This window comes from Sinohyriopsis cumingii, unplaced genomic scaffold, assembly GCF_028554795.1.
Source record: "Sinohyriopsis cumingii isolate HCF-2022 unplaced genomic scaffold, ASM2855479v2 utg003963l, whole genome shotgun sequence".
In the NCBI taxonomy this organism is placed as follows: domain Eukaryota; kingdom Metazoa; phylum Mollusca; class Bivalvia; order Unionida; family Unionidae; genus Sinohyriopsis; species Sinohyriopsis cumingii.
Window position 1 is genome coordinate 100,001 of NW_028316635.1, and position 15,000 is coordinate 115,000.

The window sequence follows — 15,000 nt, forward strand, 5'->3', positions numbered from 1 at the left end:
AAAACAGAATTTTATAACCCAATTTATTTTGCCAATGGCCCATATTTACAGTATTCGCTACAGGATGCCAATTTTCCCACAGGCAGACTGAGGCCCTGCTGTAAAAGAAATCAATCAATCAATAAATTAATATAAAAAATTCTCACAATTCATACATTCCATATTTATCAATCAATTAGTGAATAAGAAATACCACAAATAAGTAGCCAAAATGAAAGACATTGATCGCATATTTTGCAACTCTGCGCAAGAGACTACACCAGGAATATATGAGAAGAAACTTGAAGGAAGTATTTCGACGTGAAAGGAGGCAGCTTGTTGTGGTAGTAAAAGTAGAGGAAACTGGATAAATTGCACCGAATTTGTTAATAAGAAATACTGGTCATCTATGATCGCATATTCCAGTAGTAAGGATCGAAACCAAGAGCAGAGAAGTGCAAAGCAACATTTGCTATATTCAGGTCCTATGCTTGATTTTTTTAGGATCCGAATTATTGAAGAAAGTTAAGGAAAAAGAGAAAATGAAAGTCGAGAAATTGCTCTACTTATTATTTATATTGAAGAAAGTAAATTTAGTTACAATAAAAGAAAGAAAGAAAAACTTCAACTGTTTTTAGTTATAAAAGAAAAAAAAAAAAAAAAAGAGTCTACAGCACCCGGTATTCCCAGGCGGTCACCCATCCAAGTACTAACCGGGCCCGACGTTGCTTAACTTCGGTGATCGGACGAGAACCGGTGCTTTCAACGTGGTATGGCCGTAGATACAAGTGTTTGTAAATTTAAGACTTATATTCGCTTCTCTCTTCACCGTTTCCGATGTACAGACGTTTACGTTTATGTGCCGTGTAAAATTAGTAATTAAAGTGTACTGATTAAAACTTATATAGATAAACTGCCTTCATACATTATTCAAATTTGTAATTCAGGCATTTTCGGACTCAGACATTAGTTGCTTAACCGGAGGTTTACACCTTCAAATGGACTTAAATAACAATGCATTTAAACGAAGATTCAGTTCATTTTTGTTGTTTTTGGGCATTATTATTATTATTATTATTATTATTATTATTTATCTTGTATCAACTGACTAATTCAATAGGTAAATAATCGACATCAGCCTATGAGCTACCTTTAAATACGGACTCGAATCTGATTTGAAACGGATATCGTCTTGCAGCTCGGAAACGTTAAAGTTGTGGAAACACAGAAAGTGCAAGGAAGTGGAAGCAGGGAACATCCATCCAAACTTACTGTAATCAAAACAGAGATTTATACACCAATTTATTTTGTCAATGGCCCATATTCGAAGTATTCGCTAAGGGATGCCAAGTTTCACACTGATAGACTGGTGCCCTGCTAAAAAACAGGTAAATAAATTAAAATAATTAAAAATAATACATTCCAAATATATCTATCAATTATTGAATAAGAAATACCACAGACAAGTATCCAAAATGAAAGACATCGATGGCATACGTTGCAATTATTCGCTATAGCATAGGCTGAATCCGGAATATCAGAAGAAATTTGGAGGATCTGGACGGCATACGAGGCGGCCCATTTCGATCCTGGAGGTAGAGGAAACTGAAAAATTTGCACCAGATTTGTGAACAAGAAATATTGGCCATATATGATCGCATATCCTCACAGTGAGGATGGAACCCAAAAAAAAATTAAAAAATGCCTACAGCACCCGGTATTCCCAGGCGGTCACCCATCCAAGTACTAACCGGGCCCGACGTTGCTTAACTTCGGTGATCGGACGAGAACCGGTGTTTTCAACGTGGTATGGCCGTAGACATTTGTACGTACAAATTTAAGACTAATATAGGTTGTCTCTTCGTCGTTACAAAGATACATTACACACACACACACACACACACACACACACACACACAGACACATATATATATATATATATATATATATATATATATATATATATATATATATATATATATATATATATATATATATATATATATATATATATATATATATATTAGAGACAGGGGAGAGCTCTGTTTACGACAATACATCCCTTCAGTTTCAATCTGTAAAGAAGCAAGAGCTTATTTGATCGCCGAAGTCACTGACATGTAGGTTGCCATATTTGTGCAGTCATTTGAATAGTAATACAATGGCGAGTTCCGTGTCAAATTTCATCAAGGTTGTCGTTTTCTTTCGTCAGTCAGCTTCATTAACGACAAATGATGTTATACTCGCAATTATTTCTGAGAAAATAAATCGTATTTCTCTCGATTTCATGCAGGTATATCTCGATGAAAGGTCGGTCAAGTTTGCATGGCAGGCTAGTAAGCACAGGGGCTCGCATCGTTGCTCACAATTGAACTGACAGTCATACATTTTATACTATATGTACGACTGATAGTTTCATTGTAAGCAATGATACGAGCCCCCTGTGGCTAGTAAGCAGCCTATGCCGATACCGCATGGTGTCGGCGATTTCCAACGTTTTGATAAGCAAAACAAATATGTCCATACACCCCAATACTAATGTCCAAATATCAAAAATCGCTATTTTGGGACTATTATGAATTCATTCAAGGACATTCTAAATTACATCATCGCCACACGTCAAGATTGTTATTACATCAGCACATTCAAAATTGGACTTCATTCAGAAAACCACTGGCATTCATTTGGAACACTACCCTTTTGGACTTGTCATATAACTTTTATGGACTATTTGTGATTTCATTTATAATGCTGAAAAGTATTTAAATTTTCACTTTGTATTCTTTATAAAAAATAAATTAAGTCGGTTGGTTTAGATTGGCTAAGATAGCATTAAGGTGTTTTTGTTTATATGAGCCAATATCACATTATTCTTTTCTTGGTTTAGATGGGCTAAGTTCACATTATGGTACATTGGTTTAGATGGGCTAAGTTCACATTAAGGTGTTTGGCTAAGTTTCCATTAAGATATTTGGTTTAGATTGGCTAAGTTTGCATTAAAGTGTATTGGCTTATATTGGCAAATTTCACATAGGAATTTGATTTAGATGGCCTAAGTTCACATTATGGTGTTCTGGCAAAAGACTGCTTGGTTTTGTTAGGCAATGAGGGTAGTCTTGCTCAATGGTACAATAGGGCAACCAGCTTGATAGAAATCTATCATGTTAACCATTGGACTGATGTACATTTTATCAGTGTAATTTAGAGTCTGTTTAAACCATTCCGAACCCCCCATCTCTCTCTCTCTTACATATATATATATATATATATATATATATATATATATATATATATCCGAAAGAAATAATATTTTCAATCTTTCTGCACTGTACTGATTTTCTGGTTGAATACTAAAAGTAAGTTTAAATATATATAAGGAGTTTGCAAATTTTATAAAAGTCAGCTTGCCTAGCAAGTAGTAGGTCAATATGATACAATGTAGAATTTAAGAAAATGTCATTATATGTATTGAAACGTTTGTTTCCTTTGTATCTGTTGATACCTAAAAACCATATCCCAATAATTAAAATTATCCAAGACTATATGTAAATAATACACGTATGTATGTATGTATGTATGTATGTACACACACAAACGTATATATATATATATAAATATATATATATATATATATATATATATATATATATATATATATATATATATATATATATATATATATATATATATATATCACAAAAGACACACACATATCTTAAAACACCCTCAGCCACCCAGGATATATATATGATCCGTTTTTACGAGATAAACTTATTAATTCAGTATGGTATAATTATCGAATAAGATCAGTAGAGTTTTTGCCCTTGTTTGCAATCGTTATAGGATAACGCGTTAAAAATAAAATTACACAGAAGTACAATTAATGTTAATAGCTGATAAAGTTATGCGAACTTTGTTGCATACTCTCTCTCTCTCTCTCTCTCTCTCTCTCGTGTGTCAGTATGATAAAGCAAGAAGAAAAAGGAAGAACAGTAAAGAACATATATAAAAAGGTTTATTGAAACAGCGTCTCATCATGGTGTGGGCACCACGATGCATAGGGATAAATAAAAAAGCGAGTATTCCATTACTTTTCACTTCATTTGATATGCATCCATATGACACAGAATGCTCTCGGTGAGTACAGGGAATCAGATAAACGTCACTGTGCGGGACTAGGTATAAAACATTTATTGTAGTTTTAATTGTAAATTTTTCGGGCATTTAAGTAGAAATTAAATGATTTCAGTTCTAGTGAGAACAACATTTCGACTGTAAAACATAATTTGTTGTCTTGATGCGTTTTCAAGACTCTTTTGCTGATTAGTCACACATCTCTTCAACGTTTCCGATGTACAAATGTTTGTGTGCAGTATAATATTAGTAACTAAAGTGTATACTGATTCAAAGTTCTAATCCAAAAGAAGCAAAACTGGCCTCAGATACTCATATTTGTCACTCATCCATTTTCTGACCCAGATAAGGGGAGAATTCCATGTTGAAATTGACTTAAAATGCAGATTCAGGACATTATTGTTGTTGTTATTATTATTATTATTATTATTCGTCTTTCTGTCCTATCATTTGGTTAAAATAAGCGACACCGGCCTATAAGCTAACTTTAAAGATAGGGTCTTATCAGATTTGCAAAGGATCTCTTCTTGCAACTTGGAGAAGTTAACGTTGTGGAAATACAGAAAGTGGAAGCATGGAATATCTATCTAAACTTACTGTAATCAAAACAGAATTTTATAACCCAATTTATTTTGCCAATGGCCCATATTTACAGTATTCGCTACAGGATGCCAATTTTCCCACAGGCAGACTGAGGCCCTGCTGTAAAAGAAATCAATCAATCAATAAATTAATATAAAAAATTCTCACAATTCATACATTCCATATTTATCAATCAATTAGTGAATAAGAAATACCACAAATAAGTAGCCAAAATGAAAGACATTGATCGCATATTTTGCAACTCTGCGCAAGAGACTACACCAGGAATATATGAGAAGAAACTTGAAGGAAGTATTTCGACGTGAAAGGAGGCAGCTTGTTGTGGTAGTAAAAGTAGAGGAAACTGGATAAATTGAACCGAATTTGTTAATAAGAAATACTGGTCATCTATGATCGCATATTCCAGTAGTAAGGATCGAAACCAAGAGCAGAGAAGTGCAAAGCAACATTTGCTATATTCAGGTCCTATGCTTGATTTTTTTAGGATCCGAATTATTGAAGAAAGTTAAGGAAAAAGAGAAAATGAAAGTCGAGAAATTGCTCTACTTATTATTTATATTGAAGAAAGTAAATTTAGTTACAATAAAAGAAAGAAAGAAAAACTTCAACTGTTTTTAGTTATAAAAGAAAAAAAAAAAAAAAAAAGAGTCTACAGCACCCGGTATTCCCAGGCGGTCACCCATCCAAGTACTAACCGGGCCCGACGTTGCTTAACTTCGGTGATCGGACGAGAACCGGTGCTTTCAACGTGGTATGGCCGTAGACACAAGTGTTTGTAAATTTAAGACTTATATTCGCTTCTCTCTTCACCGTTTCCGATGTACAGACGTTTACGTTTATGTGCCGTGTAAAATTAGTAATTAAAGTGTACTGATTAAAACTTATATAGATAAACTGCCTTCATACATTATTCAAATTTGTAATTCAGGCATTTTCGGACTCGGACATTAGTTGCTTAACCGGAGGTTTACACCTTCAAATGGACTTAAATAACAATGCATTTAAACGAAGATTCAGTTCATTTTTGTTGTTTTTGGGCATTATTATTATTATTATTATTATTATTTATCTTGTATCAACTGACTAATTCAATAGGTAAATAATCGACATCAGCCTATGAGCTACCTTTAAATACGGACTCGAATCTGATTTGAAACGGATATCGTCTTGCAGCTCGGAAACGTTAAAGTTGTGGAAACACAGAAAGTGCAAGGAAGTGGAAGCAGGGAACATCCATCCAAACTTACTGTAATCAAAACAGAGATTTATACACCAATTTATTTTGTCAATGGCCCATATTCGAAGTATTCGCTAAGGGATGCCAAGTTTCACACTGATAGACTGGTGCCCTGCTAAAAAACAGGTAAATAAATTAAAATAATTAAAAATAATACATTCCAAATATATCTATCAATTATTGAATAAGAAATACCACAGACAAGTATCCAAAATGAAAGACATCGATTGCATACGTTGCAATTATTCGCTATAGCATAGGCTGAATCCGGAATATCAGAAGAAATTTGGAGGATCTGGACGGCATACGAGGCGGCCCATTTCGATCCTGGAGGTAGAGGAAACTGAAAAATTTGCACCAGATTTGTGAACAAGAAATATTGGCCATATATGATCGCATATCCTCACAGTGAGGATGGAACCCCAAAAAAAATTAAAAAATGCCTACAGCACCCGGTATTCCCAGGCGGTCACCCATCCAAGTACTAACCGGGCCCGACGTTGCTTAACTTCGGTGATCGGACGAGAACCGGTGTTTTCAACGTGGTATGGCCGTAGACATTTGTACGTACAAATTTAAGACTAATATAGGTTGTCTCTTCGTCGTTACAAAGATACATTACACACACACACACACACACACACACACACACACATATATATATATATATATATATATATATATATATATATATATATATATATATATATATATATATATATATATATATATATATATATATATATTAGAGACAGGGGAGAGCTCTGCTTACGACAATACATCCCTTCAGTTTCAATCTGTAAAGAAGCAAGAGCTTATTTGATCGCCGAAGTCACTGACATGTAGGTTGCCATATTTGTGCAGTCATTTGAATAGTAATACAATGGCGAGTTCCGTGTCAAATTTCATCAAGGTTGTCGTTTTCTTTCGTCAGTCAGCTTCATTAACGACAAATGATGTTATACTCGCAATTATTTCTGAGAAAATAAATCGTATTTCTCTCGATTTCATGCAGGTATATCTCGATGAAAGGTCGGTCAAGTTTGCATGGCAGGCTAGTAAGCACAGGGGCTCGCATCGTTGCTCACAATTGAACTGACAGTCATACATTTTATACTATATGTACGACTGATAGTTTCATTGTAAGCAATGATACGAGCCCCCTGTGGCTAGTAAGCAGCCTATGCCGATACCGCATGGTGTCGGCGATTTCCAACGTTTTGATAAGCAAAACAAATATGTCCATACACCCCAATACTAATGTCCAAATATCAAAAATCGCTATTTTGGGACTATTATGAATTCATTCAAGGACATTCTAAATTACATCATCGCCACACGTCAAGATTGTTATTACATCAGCACATTCAAAATTGGACTTCATTCAGAAAACCACTGGCATTCATTTGGAACACTACCCTTTTGGACTTGTCATATAACTTTTATGGACTATTTGTGATTTCATTTATAATGCTGAAAAGTATTTAAATTTTCACTTTGTATTCTTTATAAAAAATAAATTAAGTCGGTTGGTTTAGATTGGCTAAGATAGCATTAAGGTGTTTTTGTTTATATGAGCCAATATCACATTATTCTTTTCTTGGTTTAGATGGGCTAAGTTCACATTATGGTACATTGGTTTAGATGGGCTAAGTTCACATTAAGGTGTTTGGCTAAGTTTCCATTAAGATATTTGGTTTAGATTGGCTAAGTTTGCATTAAAGTGTATTGGCTTATATTGGCAAATTTCACATAGGAATTTGATTTAGATGGCCTAAGTTCACATTATGGTGTTCTGGCAAAAGACTGCTTGGTTTTGTTAGGCAATGAGGGTAGTCTTGCTCAATGGTACAATAGGGCAACCAGCTTGATAGAAATCTATCATGTTAACCATTGGACTGATGTACATTTTATCAGTGTAATTTAGAGTCTGTTTAAACCATTCCGAACCCCCCATCTCTCTCTCTCTTACATATATATATATATATATATATATATATATATATATATATATATATATATATATATATATATATATATATATATATATATATATATCCGAAAGAAATAATATTTTCAATCTTTCTGCACTGTACTGATTTTCTGGTTGAATACTAAAAGTAAGTTTAAATATATATAAGGAGTTTGCAAATTTTATAAAAGTCAGCTTGCCTAGCAAGTAGTAGGTCAATATGATACAATGTAGAATTTAAGAAAATGTCATTATATGTATTGAAACGTTTGTTTCCTTTGTATCTGTTGATACCTAAAAACCATATCCCAATAATTAAAATTATCCAAGACTATATGTAAATAATACACGTATGTATGTATGTATGTATGTATGTACACACACAAACGTATATATATATATATATATATATATATATATATATATATATATATATATATATATATATATATATATATATATATATCACAAAAGACACACACATATCTTAAAACACCCTCAGCCACCCAGGATATATATATGATCCGTTTTTACGAGATAAACTTATTAATTCAGTATGGTATAATTATCGAATAAGATCAGTAGAGTTTTTGCCCTTGTTTGCAATCGTTATAGGATAACGCGTTAAAAATAAAATTACACAGAAGTACAATTAATGTTAATAGCTGATAAAGTTATGCGAACTTTGTTGCATACTCTCTCTCTCTCTCTCTCTCTCTCTCTCTCTCGTGTGTCAGTATGATAAAGCAAGAAGAAAAAGGAAGAACAGTAAAGAACATATATAAAAAGGTTTATTGAAACAGCGTCTCATCATGGTGTGGGCACCACGATGCATAGGGATAAATAAAAAAGCGAGTATTCCATTACTTTTCACTTCATTTGATATGCATCCATATGACACAGAATGCTCTCGGTGAGTACAGGGAATCAGATAAACGTCACTGTGCGGGACTAGGTATAAAACATTTATTGTAGTTTTAATTGTAAATTTTTCGGGCATTTAAGTAGAAATTAAATGATTTCAGTTCTAGTGAGAACAACATTTCGACTGTAAAACATAATTTGTTGTCTTGATGCGTTTTCAAGACTCTTTTGCTGATTAGTCACACATCTCTTCAACGTTTCCGATGTACAAATGTTTGTGTGCAGTATAATATTAGTAACTAAAGTGTATACTGATTCAAAGTTCTAATCCAAAAGAAGCAAAACTGGCCTCAGATACTCATATTTGTCACTCATCCATTTTCTGACCCAGATAAGGGGAGAATTCCATGTTGAAATTGACTTAAAATGCAGATTCAGGACATTATTGTTGTTGTTATTATTATTATTATTATTATTCGTCTTTCTGTCCTATCATTTGGTTAAAATAAGCGACACCGGCCTATAAGCTAACTTTAAAGATAGGGTCTTATCAGATTTGCAAAGGATCTCTTCTTGCAACTTGGAGAAGTTAACGTTGTGGAAATACAGAAAGTGGAAGCATGGAATATCTATCTAAACTTACTGTAATCAAAACAGAATTTTATAACCCAATTTATTTTGCCAATGGCCCATATTTACAGTATTCGCTACAGGATGCCAATTTTCCCACAGGCAGACTGAGGCCCTGCTGTAAAAGAAATCAATCAATCAATAAATTAATATAAAAAATTCTCACAATTCATACATTCCATATTTATCAATCAATTAGTGAATAAGAAATACCACAAATAAGTAGCCAAAATGAAAGACATTGATCGCATATTTTGCAACTCTGCGCAAGAGACTACACCAGGAATATATGAGAAGAAACTTGAAGGAAGTATTTCGACGTGAAAGGAGGCAGCTTGTTGTGGTAGTAAAAGTAGAGGAAACTGGATAAATTGAACCGAATTTGTTAATAAGAAATACTGGTCATCTATGATCGCATATTCCAGTAGTAAGGATCGAAACCAAGAGCAGAGAAGTGCAAAGCAACATTTGCTATATTCAGGTCCTATGCTTGATTTTTTTAGGATCCGAATTATTGAAGAAAGTTAAGGAAAAAGAGAAAATGAAAGTCGAGAAATTGCTCTACTTATTATTTATATTGAAGAAAGTAAATTTAGTTACAATAAAAGAAAGAAAGAAAAACTTCAACTGTTTTTAGTTATAAAAGAAAAAAAAAAAAAAAAAAGAGTCTACAGCACCCGGTATTCCCAGGCGGTCACCCATCTAAGTACTAACCGGGCCCGACGTTGCTTAACTTCGGTGATCGGACGAGAACCGGTGCTTTCAACGTGGTATGGCCGTAGACACAAGTGTTTGTAAATTTAAGACTTATATTCGCTTCTCTCTTCACCGTTTCCGATGTACAGACGTTTACGTTTATGTGCCGTGTAAAATTAGTAATTAAAGTGTACTGATTAAAACTTATATAGATAAACTGCCTTCATACATTATTCAAATTTGTAATTCAGGCATTTTCGGACTCGGACATTAGTTGCTTAACCGGAGGTTTACACCTTCAAATGGACTTAAATAACAATGCATTTAAACGAAGATTCAGTTCATTTTTGTTGTTTTTGGGCATTATTATTATTATTATTATTATTTATCTTGTATCAACTGACTAATTCAATAGGTAAATAATCGACATCAGCCTATGAGCTACCTTTAAATACGGACTCGAATCTGATTTGAAACGGATATCGTCTTGCAGCTCGGAAACGTTAAAGTTGTGGAAACACAGAAAGTGCAAGGAAGTGGAAGCAGGGAACATCCATCCAAACTTACTGTAATCAAAACAGAGATTTATACACCAATTTATTTTGTCAATGGCCCATATTCGAAGTATTCGCTAAGGGATGCCAAGTTTCACACTGATAGACTGGTGCCCTGCTAAAAAACAGGTAAATAAATTAAAATAATTAAAAATAATACATTCCAAATATATCTATCAATTATTGAATAAGAAATACCACAGACAAGTATCCAAAATGAAAGACATCGATTGCATACGTTGCAATTATTCGCTATAGCATAGGCTGAATCCGGAATATCAGAAGAAATTTGGAGGATCTGGACGGCATACGAGGCGGCCCATTTCGATCCTGGAGGTAGAGGAAACTGAAAAATTTGCACCAGATTTGTGAACAAGAAATATTGGCCATATATGATCGCATATCCTCACAGTGAGGATGGAACCCCAAAAAAAATTAAAAAATGCCTACAGCACCCGGTATTCCCAGGCGGTCACCCATCCAAGTACTAACCGGGCCCGACGTTGCTTAACTTCGGTGATCGGACGAGAACCGGTGTTTTCAACGTGGTATGGCCGTAGACATTTGTACGTACAAATTTAAGACTAATATAGGTTGTCTCTTCGTCGTTACAAAGATACATTACACACACACACACACACACACACACACACACACATATATATATATATATATATATATATATATATATATATATATATATATATATATATATATATATATATATATATATATAGAGACAGGGGAGAGCTCTGCTTACGACAATACATCCCTTCAGTTTCAATCTGTAAAGAAGCAAGAGCTTATTTGATCGCCGAAGTCACTGACATGTAGGTTGCCATATTTGTGCAGTCATTTGAATAGTAATACAATGGCGAGTTCCGTGTCAAATTTCATCAAGGTTGTCGTTTTCTTTCGTCAGTCAGCTTCATTAACGACAAATGATGTTATACTCGCAATTATTTCTGAGAAAATAAATCGTATTTCTCTCGATTTCATGCAGGTATATCTCGATGAAAGGTCGGTCAAGTTTGCATGGCAGGCTAGTAAGCACAGGGGCTCGCATCGTTGCTCACAATTGAACTGACAGTCATACATTTTATACTATATGTACGACTGATAGTTTCATTGTAAGCAATGATACGAGCCCCCTGTGGCTAGTAAGCAGCCTATGCCGATACCGCATGGTGTCGGCGATTTCCAACGTTTTGATAAGCAAAACAAATATGTCCATACACCCCAATACTAATGTCCAAATATCAAAAATCGCTATTTTGGGACTATTATGAATTCATTCAAGGACATTCTAAATTACATCATCGCCACACGTCAAGATTGTTATTACATCAGCACATTCAAAATTGGACTTCATTCAGAAAACCACTGGCATTCATTTGGAACACTACCCTTTTGGACTTGTCATATAACTTTTATGGACTATTTGTGATTTCATTTATAATGCTGAAAAGTATTTAAATTTTCACTTTGTATTCTTTATAAAAAATAAATTAAGTCGGTTGGTTTAGATTGGCTAAGATAGCATTAAGGTGTTTTTGTTTATATGAGCCAATATCACATTATTCTTTTCTTGGTTTAGATGGGCTAAGTTCACATTATGGTACATTGGTTTAGATGGGCTAAGTTCACATTAAGGTGTTTGGCTAAGTTTCCATTAAGATATTTGGTTTAGATTGGCTAAGTTTGCATTAAAGTGTATTGGCTTATATTGGCAAATTTCACATAGGAATTTGATTTAGATGGCCTAAGTTCACATTATGGTGTTCTGGCAAAAGACTGCTTGGTTTTGTTAGGCAATGAGGGTAGTCTTGCTCAATGGTACAATAGGGCAACCAGCTTGATAGAAATCTATCATGTTAACCATTGGACTGATGTACATTTTATCAGTGTAATTCAGAGTCTGTTTAAACCATTCCGAACCCCCCATCTCTCTCTCTCTTACATATATATATATATATATATATATATATATATATATATATATATATATATATATATATATATATATATATATATATATCCGAAAGAAATAATATTTTCAATCTTTCTGCACTGTACTGATTTTCTGGTTGAATACTAAAAGTAAGTTTAAATATATATAAGGAGTTTGCAAATTTTATAAAAGTCAGCTTGCCTAGCAAGTAGTAGGTCAATATGATACAATGTAGAATTTAAGAAAATGTCATTATATGTATTGAAACGTTTGTTTCCTTTGTATCTGTTGATACCTAAAAACCATATCCCAATAATTAAAATTATCCAAGACTATATGTAAATAATACACGTATGTATGTATGTATGTATGTATGTACACACACAAACGTATATATATATATATATATATATATATATATATATATATATATATATATATATATATATATATATATATATATCACAAAAGACACACACATATCTTAAAACACCCTCAGCCACCCAGGATATATATATGATCCGTTTTTACGAGATAAACTTATTAATTCAGTATGGTATAATTATCGAATAAGATCAGTAGAGTTTTTGCCCTTGTTTGCAATCGTTATAGGATAACGCGTTAAAAATAAAATTACACAGAAGTACAATTAATGTTAATAGCTGATAAAGTTATGCGAACTTTGTTGCATACTCTCTCTCTCTCTCTCTCTCTCGTGTGTCAGTATGATAAAGCAAGAAGAAAAAGGAAGAACAGTAAAGAACATATATAAAAAGGTTTATTGAAACAGCGTCTCATCATGGTGTGGGCACCACGATGCATAGGGATAAATAAAAAAGCGAGTATTCCATTACTTTTCACTTCATTTGATATGCATCCATATGACACAGAATGCTCTCGGTGAGTACAGGGAATCAGATAAACGTCACTGTGCGGGACTAGGTATAAAACATTTATTGTAGTTTTAATTGTAAATTTTTCGGGCATTTAAGTAGAAATTAAATGATTTCAGTTCTAGTGAGAACAACATTTCGACTGTAAAACATAATTTGTTGTCTTGATGCGTTTTCAAGACTCTTTTGCTGATTAGTCACACATCTCTTCAACGTTTCCCATGTACAAATGTTTGTGTGCAGTATAATATTAGTAACTAAAGTGTATACTGATTCAAAGTTCTAATCCAAAAGAAGCAAAACTGGCCTCAGATACTCATATTTGTCACTCATCCATTTTCTGACCCAGATAAGGGGAGAATTCCATGTTGAAATTGACTTAAAATGCAGATTCAGGACATTATTGTTGTTGTTATTATTATTATTATTATTATTCGTCTTTCTGTCCTATCATTTGGTTAAAATAAGCGACACCGGCCTATAAGCTAACTTTAAAGATAGGGTCTTATCAGATTTGCAAAGGATCTCTTCTTGCAACTTGGAGAAGTTAACGTTGTGGAAATACAGAAAGTGGAAGCATGGAATATCTATCTAAACTTACTGTAATCAAAACAGAATTTTATAACCCAATTTATTTTGCCAATGGCCCATATTTACAGTATTCGCTACAGGATGCCAATTTTCCCACAGGCAGACTGAGGCCCTGCTGTAAAAGAAATCAATCAATCAATAAATTAATATAAAAAATTCTCACAATTCATACATTCCATATTTATCAATCAATTAGTGAATAAGAAATACCACAAATAAGTAGCCAAAATGAAAGACATTGATCGCATATTTTGCAACTCTGCGCAAGAGACTACACCAGGAATATATGAGAAGAAACTTGAAGGAAGTATTTCGACGTGAAAGGAGGCAGCTTGTTGTGGTAGTAAAAGTAGAGGAAACTGGATAAATTGAACCGAATTTGTTAATAAGAAATACTGGTCATCTATGATCGCATATTCCAGTAGTAAGGATCGAAACCAAGAGCAGAGAAGTGCAAAGCAACATTTGCTATATTCAGGTCCTATGCTTGATTTTTTTAGGATCCGAATTATTGAAGAAAGTTAAGGAAAAAGAGAAAATGAAAGTCGAGAAATTGCTCTACTTATTATTTATATTGAAGAAAGTAAATTTAGTTACAATAAAAGAAAGAAAGAAAAACTTCAACTGTTTTTAGTTATAAAAGAAAAAAAAAAAAAAAAAAGAGTCTACAGCACCCGGTATTCCCAGGCGGTCACCCATCTAAGTACTAACCGGGCCCGACGTTGCTTAACTTCGGTGATCGGACGAGAACCGGTGCTTTCAACGTGGTATGGCCGTAGACACAAGTGTTTGTAAATTTAAGACTTATATTCGCTTCTCTCTTCACCGTTTCCGATGTACAGACGTTTACGTTTATGTGCCGTGTAAAATTAGTAATTAAAGTGTACTGATTAAAA

General features: G+C 33.6%; 7 non-coding genes across 7 annotated transcripts; all 7 read right to left on the reverse strand.

Moving 5' to 3' along the window:
- Positions 1-644: 644 nt before the first annotated feature.
- On the reverse strand, positions 645-763 carry LOC149769353 (5S ribosomal RNA). The gene has a single exon (XR_016419186.1). It is a non-coding gene; the product is annotated as a 5S ribosomal RNA (ribosomal RNA).
- Positions 764-1,681: 918 nt separating this feature from the next.
- On the reverse strand, positions 1,682-1,800 carry LOC149769354 (5S ribosomal RNA). Its single transcript, XR_016419166.1, has one exon. It is a non-coding gene; the product is annotated as a 5S ribosomal RNA (ribosomal RNA).
- A 3,562-nt stretch (positions 1,801-5,362) lies between these two features.
- Positions 5,363-5,481, reverse strand: LOC149769355 (5S ribosomal RNA). Its single transcript, XR_016419205.1, has one exon. It is a non-coding gene; the product is annotated as a 5S ribosomal RNA (ribosomal RNA).
- Positions 5,482-6,393: 912 nt separating this feature from the next.
- On the reverse strand, positions 6,394-6,512 carry LOC149769356 (5S ribosomal RNA). The gene has a single exon (XR_016419167.1). It is a non-coding gene; the product is annotated as a 5S ribosomal RNA (ribosomal RNA).
- Positions 6,513-10,084: 3,572 nt separating this feature from the next.
- Positions 10,085-10,203, reverse strand: LOC149769357 (5S ribosomal RNA). Its single transcript, XR_016419218.1, has one exon. It is a non-coding gene; the product is annotated as a 5S ribosomal RNA (ribosomal RNA).
- A 909-nt stretch (positions 10,204-11,112) lies between these two features.
- Positions 11,113-11,231, reverse strand: LOC149769358 (5S ribosomal RNA). The gene has a single exon (XR_016419168.1). It is a non-coding gene; the product is annotated as a 5S ribosomal RNA (ribosomal RNA).
- A 3,535-nt stretch (positions 11,232-14,766) lies between these two features.
- Positions 14,767-14,885, reverse strand: LOC149769359 (5S ribosomal RNA). Its single transcript, XR_016419219.1, has one exon. It is a non-coding gene; the product is annotated as a 5S ribosomal RNA (ribosomal RNA).
- Positions 14,886-15,000: the final 115 nt, after the last annotated feature.